Here is a 10,560-nt window from a genome sequence, read left to right as displayed (position 1 = left end):
CTTAATTAAAATGTAATGTGATCAGTGCTATTAGTTTATTTCTACATTATTAATGACAATTTACATTCTGATTAGGGGTGTAATCGAGCCGAGCCGAGCCAAGCTGAACTCTTGGATGTTTGAGTTTGGCTCGTTCATAATCGAGTCGAGCTCGAGCTTTATTTAACGAATATATTCATGGCTCACGAGCTTATTCGAGCTTTTATCGAGCCTAAACGAACTTAAGAAATATAAATTATAAATTTAAATATTTATTAAAAATTAAATTATATATTTTTTAAAAAATTATAATATTCTTGTTAAAATTTATAATTTTATTCTAATAAATAAATTTAATATATTTGTCTATGTTTTTCATAAGTAGAGTGTAAAATCTATAAATTCAATATCAAAACTAGTATTTTTTTTTATTTAAAAGTTTATTTATGAGTTTAACGAACATGTTCACGAGCTAACGAGCCGAATATTGTGAAGCTTGAGCTTAGTTTGTTTAACTTAACGAACCTCATTAAACAAGCTCAAACGAGCTTTTATCGAATTGAGCTTCGAATAGCTCACGAGCGGCTTGGCTCATTTACACCCCTAATTCTGATCGATGTTTAGCTCTTAAGGTTGGGCCATGGGGAGGCAACGGGCAAAACTTTGACATTATAAGTGACTCCCAATTAATCACACTGGTCTGCGTTAAATCAGGAGATGTCGTCGACTATTTGGAGGTGTCCTATTCTGTGGGCGTTAATTCAGTGAAATCATACCCAGCAGGCAGCAATGGCGGTGATTCCACTAAAGAGGTACGTCAAATGACCAACACTCTAGCTATATATATATATATATATATAATATATATATATATATATATATATATATCATTGCCAGTATTTTTACATGCTAATTAAGTTTATATATATATACACACATATGTAGCTTAATTAATTAGTCTTAACTATCATATCAATTTTGAAATGTTGCAGATTCCACTAGGTCAAGGTGAATATATCAACTCCATCTCTGGGTCCGTCATTAATAATTACAACGGCCAAACTTGTATCACTCAGCTTGGATTTAAAACCAACCGGGGTAACGAGTATGGTCCTTTTGGCAATAACAAAGGTAGCGTGGGGACGGGGTTCAATATTCCATTCGTTGACGGTCGAATTGTTGGATTCTTTGGTGTGTCCGGCAAGTATATAAATGCGATCGGAGTCTATGCGGCTCCTAATTAATTGGCCATCTATTGAGTCAAATATATCATCCATTCTGGCTTTGCTCTTCGCTTTGCTTCATCGTGAGAGCTAGTAGTGTTTTAAATAAATTAATTTGGTACTTGTGTTTTAAATAAATGGATGATATCAGTCAACTGAATGTGTGTTTGGCATGTTTTCAAGCTAGCTACGTACGTATATACTAGCTAGCTAGTTTCATTTGCTGTAATAAATTGTGTTGTTTTTCTCATGAGTTTTAATTCTTTTTTTTTTTACGTCGCTTTATTTCATTTGATCTAACATGACATAGGATAATAATCTTTGATGTAAAATTTAGTAGTAATTTTCCTTATCTTATAGTTTAGAATATAGAATCTTTGTGAGAGAATGAATGAAGTTGTATCTAGATTTGGATGCTATACTTGCTGGTAAATGTTTTGTATATTTATTTATCTTCTCCAAGACTTTAATCTTGCCTTATGTTTTAGAACCTAGAATCTTTTACTATGAGAATCCTTTACTTCGACGAGCTTGTGGAACTCCTTTTTTTTGTTTTTTTTTAATATTAGGTATTTAAATCTATTCAATTAATCTTAGGATAAATGATCCGATCTTATTTTCACCCACCTAGTAATTTCATAAAGTAGTTTAATCGTTATAGGTGTGGTATGTGTCGTGTGAAAATTGAACTCTAGTTGTGCGAAAAATATATCTTGTCTTTTACTATTACATGGCTACACCAAGCCTGTGGAGAGAGCATATGGAACTCATCAATGTGCATATTAGTGGGGAGAGCATATGGAAGCTTCTATATTAGATTAGAAATAAGAATAATTTTTCATCTTTGTTTTTTTCTAAATAAGAATAATTTTATTTATCATTTTTCATATTAACCTACCAAACGCATTTTCTAATTTTCTTTTCTATAAAATAGAAATACAGTTTATCATACCAAACGCATTTTCTGTTTTCTAAAAACTACATTAGAAAACATAAAAACAAAAATAGAAAATGAAAAGGAGAAAATGAAAAAAATTTCCAAACCAAACGCTACCTAAGATTTTTCTTCATTATGGGGTTAACAAAATTTTTTGGTTATCCTTCATATTTATACTTTGGGTAAAAATACCCCTAAAAGTTTTATGACGAAAATTTCATTTTAAAATATAAAAACTAAATAAAAAAAATACAAATATGTGTTATTTTATTTAAAAAATAAATTTGTATTTTTAAAAATATAGTAAAGTTAAAATAACATAAAGTTTTAAAAAAAAAACGTAAACTAAAAAAAAACAAAAAAAAACGTAAACTTAAAACAAAAAACTTAAAGTTAAAAAAAACATAAAATTTAGAAAGACAAAATTAATAATAATATATATTATTGATTCGGTAACGGATGCTAATACAGTAAAATATTAAATTAAATTATACATTAAAACTTTTAAACAAATAAATATTATTACATTAATTAGATTTAACCAAATAATATTAGGTTATATTTTATTTCTTATAATTTTAGTTAGGTAATTACCTAATCATATAACCAAGATTATATATAATATCTTAAACCAAATGTACCCTCAAGATTTTATTTCATAGTACTATTTTGCTATGCAACAAATTATATTTGTTTTATTTAAACATGTATTCAGCATGCAAATAAAAAAACGGTAAAGTAGGAAATTGTCTTTAAATTCTCGTGCAAATTTAAACATTTGCATTCAGTCCCTATATCAGTATAAATTTATTCCTGATACTTGACCAAATCAGTTTATTTGTTTCAGCTCCCTAACCCTGATGAAATTATCATACTACCCTCATTTGAATTTAAAACACAAACTGCTCCTTTCTCTCCCAACGTCCGATGCATCACTTCGCTACTCCAAACCTTGGCGACGCACTCCACCTCCACGACTCCAAAAATCAGGGACTCACTCCGCCTTTGTGACTCCAAACCATCAGCGACAGACTCCCCGGCTTCGTCCCTAAACCATCTCCATCGACATTGAAGGCAAAAATCAGAGAGGCGGCGGAACCCGATTAAACCATCTTAAACCCTTGAATGATTGATAAGTAAAATTTGTGTGCCTTACATTTCGACTAATTTATTATTCCTTTACGAAAATTTGAAGCTTTAGTTCATGGGTGTTTTTAATTTTGTGAGGTTGAGGTTCAATAAAATTTTGTAGTGATTATCAATAAAATGAGTAATGTATCAATTTAAGCACTTTGATATTCAAAATCTTTAAGGTTGTACTTTAGTGTATGAATGAATAAATTATTATAATAATTGGTATTGTCCATTCTACGGGCTCGAATAAGATTAGTTTTGTTGTTCGAATTACAATTTTATGAGTGTGATTGTGTTTTATCTTCTTTAATTGAAGAATTGAAAGATATATGTTAGTTTTGGATATTGATTATCAATCAATTGAATAATAGACTCAATTTAAGTGCTTTGATGTTCAAAATGTTTAGGGTATGTACTTCAGGATATGAATAGGTAAATAGTTTAAATTTTTGATATTGTCCAATCTGCTAACTATAATAAAATTAGTTTTGATGTTTGAATTGTAATTTTATGACTGTTTATGTTTCATTTTTTTAAATTGAAGAATTGAAAGATATATATTACTTTTGTGTATTGATAAGTAAAAATTGAATAATATACTCAATTTAAGCGCTTTGATGCCCATATTTTCCATGACTTGTATTTTATGGTATGAATTATAAATTGTTCTTATTGTTTAAGTGTGGTTGATTTTGTTAGTTTAAATAAAAATGGGTTCTGGATTTCTAATTTCAACATGTTTTATGAATGTGTCTGTGTTTTATCTTGTTCAATTTAATGATTGAATAAGATATGTGGTTGTCGTGTAGTGATTATCAATAAGCTGAATAATATACTTAATTTAAGTGCTTTGATGTCCATATTTTTCATGAATTATAGTTTATGGTATAACTTGTTAAGTAATTTGTTTTAATGCAGAAATGGAAAAGAACCCCAGAGCTATAAAATTAAAGGAGGTTAAGGGAAAATATATGGAGAAGACCAAGAGAAAGAGTAGCAAACAATCATGTTCGCCTTGTTCACCGACATATTTCAAAGCTGTGTTGGATGAAGTGTTACCCAATTTGGGTAATAAATAAAAAGAGAGGATCAATAGCACTCCATTTACTCCATGGCTTGAGATTCCTGAGATGTCAATTAGTAGTACCAGAATAGATTTAGTATTAAACAGATTTCAACAGTCTTCGCATTCTTTCTTATTTGGTGACAACATTGTAGTTCCATTCACATCGGTCGAGTTTTGCATCATCCTTGGTTTGGCCTATGTGGGGCAACCTATTGATTTAGATGCCAACATGGAGTCCAAATTTGTGGCTCAGTTATGTGGAGGAAAAGTTGTCAACGTAAATAGGACTACAATTCATTATAAAATTCTTGTATTAGCTAGATCATAGAAAGATTCTGACGTGGATGATTTTGTTAAGCTGTTTATTTGTCTTCTATTTAACTATATTATTTTTCTTGTTAGTAACTATTCCACTCCATGATTTATTATATCCTTCATTGATAACTTGATGAGGTTCTTTGATTACTCGTGGGGAGATGCAACATATATATTTGTGTGTGTTACCAACTTATTTTACATACCACTGGTAATGGCAATAGGTTGGAAGGAAGTAAAAAAATATGTAGACGGTTGTACTGTTGGCCTAATAGTGAGTTTTTAATTTTTGAAGTGCGATTGTGATATATTTAATATTATTGTAATAATATCTTTGTGTATTCATGTGTGGTTATATGAAAGAATACATTCATTTAGGCATGCACAGTCTTTATGGTGTTTCCCCCCTATTTCGTTGGGAAAGGAGTAAAATTTTCATCCAACTTGATGTTGTCGAGAGATTATTTACCGATATTGATTTCAGCAAGGTAAGTTGCTATGGTTTTAGTATGTTTTTTCTAAATATGATTGTAGAAGTGATATTTTGTTTATAATTATGAAAATGTGTTGGACATAGTACCATTTTCGAATGAGAAGATTCTATTAAGTCGCAAATAAAGAAGTTCTTTGGTAAACATAGAAACAATGAAAATATTTATGTTAAATAATAATGATGATAAGATATTTTTGACTATATTACTCTTATTTTGATGGTAAAAGTATTGTGTGAGATGTAATGGATTAGCTAATAAGAAGATGATGATTGAACCAAGCAGTAAAGAAAAAAGTAATGATGATGTGGAGGCAGAACCAATTATTAAAAAAAATAGATGGTGAGAAAGAAAATTTTTATTTTGAAGAGAATAAGAATGTTGAAGTCGAAGTTGGTGGTGAGATTGAACTTGTCAGGTTATTTGAGTTGAATGTGGAAGTGAATGAAGATCTAACTCCCAACTTAGATGATAATGTTGATTTGATGGTAAAAAGATGTTATTTCTCAATTGGATAAAGAAAACACTGGATTGGTATGATCTGATGGTGATGGATTGGAAGTAGAAAAGAATAGTGGTTTAAGTGAAGAGCATGTTTCTAGTAGTGACGTTGCTACTTCAAAAATAGATAAGATCAGCCTTTTTCAATCTTCTATTGTGGATACTGTGAGGAATAGGGTTGATCGTGTGGTGAAAAGAAAAGTGTCAATGTTTGTGACTCCCCCTAGCTCAACACCAAAACGCAAGAGGAAGGGAATAAAACAAGTAGATGGAGCATAACATAGAATGGTTATTTTGAAGTCTAATAATTTTTGTGGGTTATTATATATTGTTGCTAACATGTGTGGATTTTAACTTATATTACTAAATATGTTGCCACATAGATAAAATCCATCGTAAAGGTTGAGAATGGTGGCAAGAGTCCTGTCAAGTATAAAATGTATGCATATAAAGGGAGAGGTGATTTCTGTGGCCATGAAAAAGCATTCGAAGAAGAGAGAAAGGTGTTGATAGAATTTCTGTCTAGGGATGATTTGGAGTAAGTTTAGTTTGAATATGTTAAATTTTGTCTTAACACTTCTTTCTTAATATTTGTAATGAGAATAATTTTTCTCTCCATCTAGTGTTGTCATTTGGCAAGATGACTTTTTGAGCTTGAATGGATTTGTATTCTGTCCTTTTTTTGTTTTGTAAGCCTATTGATAGTCAAATCATAAATGTTTACATGAGGATTATAAAAAAATAGAGTTCAGCTTATGGATTTGAGATATACTGTATGGACACTATGCAGGTTCATAGCACGATTGATATTTGATTTTATTTCTTATTAGATTAAGATGGATTGGATTAAGATAACATTTGTACCCTTGTTTTAAATATCTAACAAGAAGTGTTGTTGCATTTGGAGGTATATGGCAAATACAAGCAGTTACGGAACATGGAATACGAACCTTTTCTTGTCAGGTTGACATCAACCACCAATGGAAGACTGCACGATCTAAATGAAGATATATTTACAAAATGCAAATATATAATTTTTCCCTATTAATGATAGGTGGCATTGATATTTGTTGGTTTTTGAAGTATCTGATGGACAATTCAAACTATGGAATTCAAATGATGAATCTTTTTCAGCTGGGACAGCCAGAGTCTATGTGAGTTTGATAATATTGTACTCGAACAAGTATGAAGATCGAGTATTAAAACATTCTCTATTTTGTAATACTCTGATTCTGAGATTCTGGTTAAGTATGGCTTAAAAGGTTAAATGGTACTATCCATATCACCAAGGTGCACCTTCCTTTTCAGAAGCTCAAACTTAAGAACTATAAAATTAAGCGTGCTTGGCTTGGAAAAATCTGAGGATGAGTGACCTCCTGGGAAGTTTTCCAAGGTACGTACGAGTGAGGACAAAGCACGCTGAAAGGACCTCCGGTGGTATGTGGAGCTAGTCGTCAACCTGATGGGCAATTCCGGTGGCGTTCTCGGTTTGGTCCGGGTGGGGCTTGCCCGGGCCGGGGCGTTACAGATGGTATCAGAGCAACCTTGCGACCGTGAGTGCGCTTGTGGCAGGATCACCCAGGGCACCACCTATTTTGTAGGCGTATTTTTTGGCTAGTTGCATTGCTCATATTTCAAGTTTCACCATAGGCAGTTAGGAGGTGATTAGAGCGGATTATTGTCATCAAGGTATCACTCTTAATTGTGGTATTTATGCCTGCATGTGGGTTGTGTGTCTATCCCATGACACTGATGATTTTTGGAGATTTGCAAATCATGTAAAGATGAACAATTATCCGGCATGTGTTGCATCAACGATATTATCAGATGATAATGCATTGTTGAAAAAAATACATTTGGCTAATTTTTCTCATCCTCTAGGTTATTTATGGAAAAACATATGTGATGGCTAATTTTTCTCATACTATTAGTTTTTATGATGACTAATGATGACATACATATGATTTTCATTCTGTAGAAATTCTATTGAGTGATGACAACCTGAGCACACAATTTATAGATACAAAAGGTCAAAGTCAGGTGTACCTCCGCCAAAATTCAGGATAATTTATACTAAAATCTAGTATATTGTGTAGCTAATTGAGCACTATTTACAATAGGTCGATCAATAACCTGGGGCACTATTGCTCGAAATATTTTTAAAGACATCATTGATGATAATGGTACATAATGGTCAATGATGACACTATTAATTAGGTATGAAAGATCAGTACAAAAAGTCCAATATGAGGTATAGTTCCTTCTAAATTTAGCATAATTATAACTAAATCTCATATAATTTCTATCAAAATGAGCATTATGTACAATAAGACTATCAAAACTTATTAAAGTCATGTAACAAAATATAGATACAAAAAATCCAAAATCAAGTATACTTCCCTCTAAATCCAATACAATGTTTAGTAAATCTAGTATAATTCCTATCAAAATGAGTCTTATCTACAATAGGACTATCAAAACTTATTAGAGTCGTGTAACAAAATATAGGTATACAAAGTTCAAAATCAAGTATACTTCCCTCTAAATCCAGCACAATATTTACTAAATCTAGTACAATTCCTATCGAAATGAGTACTATCAACAATATGACTATTAAAACTTGTTAGAGTCATATGAAAAAATATAGATACATAAAGTCCAAAATCAGGTATACTTCCCTCTAAATCCAGTATAATGTTTATTAAATATAATATAATTCCTATTGAAATGAGCACCATCTACAATAGGTGAATATTTTACATGTGAATATGTGATCACATGATGATACATAATCATTTGAACAATATTTCATAAGTAGAAAAGGAAAATGTATGGGATATTCACATGATGTGATATACATTCATAGCCAAATTCTAGAAGAGGTTAATGTTTGTGAGTTGTTTTGGTCATATCACATTTTGTATATACTTGATCATATAATATGGATTCAACTTATTTCTTGTATAAATTCATGTATAAATATACTTTATTAATATAAGGTACGTATAAATCTACAAAATATCCAAATTCATGTATAAATGTAGTATAAGGTACATAATTCACTTTATTAGGTACAATTTAACCGAAATAAAGTATATATGTACGCAATTTTCATACAATTTGTAAAATATCGATTGCAATTAGACGCAATATAGGCATTAATTAGGATGTTGTGGAACCTACTTCTTCGCATTTAGTGTGGTCAATAGCATCGCCAGGGATGATTATTTCCATCGGTAGGACAAAAGTTAAATTAACATAAATATGGATGAATCAATATAAGAGTCAATACTTCATAAGTAGAAGAGGAAAATGTATGGGATATTCATATGATGTGATATACACCTATAACCAAATTCTACAATAGGTAAGTGTTTGTGAGTTGTTTTAGTCATATCACCTTGTGTACATACTTGATCATATAATGTGGATTGGGATTAATGACACTATTGCTCTACTTTATTAGGTACAAATTTTCCTAAATTAAATATAATTGTATGTTAATTTGGTATAATTAAATGTCCAAATTTATATGTCATTGATCATATAAATGTAGTTTAATTAGGTACAAAAAGTCAAAAAGGAGGTATAATTCCACCTTAATTATATTCAATACAATTTAAACTAAATCAGATATATTTTCTATCTAATTGAGCACTATCTACAATAGGTTGATCAATCATCAATATGTACAAATTAGGTATAGTTAATTAGGTACAAATTATCATAAATAAACTATAAATGTAGTTTAATTGAGTATAATTATACAAGATTTAAATATCTAGGTACAAAATCCCCTCATTTGAAATATGTTCCTACCACATTGTTAAAACAAAACATTTAACAGTTGCCTCTCGTATGTGGGTAAAAAATCTTAAAAGTCGAAGCAGATGTAGTAAAACCTTACCAAACCCTAATCTCTCATCTCCCACCCAACTCCCTAAATCGATTCTCTCCTTCCCAACTCCCTCTCGCAAACTTCGATCTATATCCTAAAATTGTCGACGACGGCAGCAGAGGCAGTAACAGTAAGATAGGCCACGGCGACAAGAGAGATTTGAGTGCTAAAATGGTGAGCTCTAAGATTTTATTTTAACATATTGTTTTAGAAGGGCTTTATGGTTGAAATGTTTGCTTATTGTAAATATAAGGAAAATCGTATGTTATTTTTGTTGGAAGGAACCCCGATGTTTATCACAGCTTGAAAGAAACTCATGCAAGTTAACAAATATAGTAGCAAGTTGCACAAATCGTATGTGAGTAACGAGAATGCATTGATAGCTTTTAATTTATACAAGGAGAGACAACGTACTTACTTCACCCCTACTTCCAAAAGAGGTTCGAACTCAACTTCGGTATCAACTTCAACTGCCTCTTCAAGTTCTAGTAAAAAAAATTAAACTGAAGAACTATCAAAGTTAATCAATATTTAGCTAGAGTTATCTGATGACCATAGAAATGCATCTAAGATCGTTAACATGTATAAAGAGTTAATAAACAAATTGGATTTCTTTGCATGTTAGTGATTAATTATTAGACTTGTTTAAGTTGGATGCATATATCTCTTTATAAAAAATAGTTGGATGAATGTACCTGTAACTGTTTTCTATATGAACTTGTTTCTGTTGGTGCAGTGAGCACCAGATGATCGAACCTGAGTTTTGATTATGGCAAAGGGCTCAAAGTTAAGTGGTGGTGTTATCTAACAAAGTTCATGGAGCTTGCAGGAAAGTCCTAAGTGATACTTAGGCAAAAGTCCTAGCTGCGGTTAGGCAGGTGAAAACCCTAGGGGGTGGTAACCCTAGGTCATAGGGGGTGGTAACCCTATGCGGAAAGTCTTGGCAGGTCGATGGCTTCAGGCAAAAGTCCTAGGGGGTGGTAACCCTAGGTGGAAAGTCCTGGTGTCGCGAACCA

This window comes from Zingiber officinale, chromosome 4B (assembly GCF_018446385.1).
Source record: "Zingiber officinale cultivar Zhangliang chromosome 4B, Zo_v1.1, whole genome shotgun sequence".
In the NCBI taxonomy this organism is placed as follows: Eukaryota; Viridiplantae; Streptophyta; class Magnoliopsida; order Zingiberales; family Zingiberaceae; genus Zingiber; species Zingiber officinale.
Note: the sequence above shows the minus strand (reverse complement) of the source record.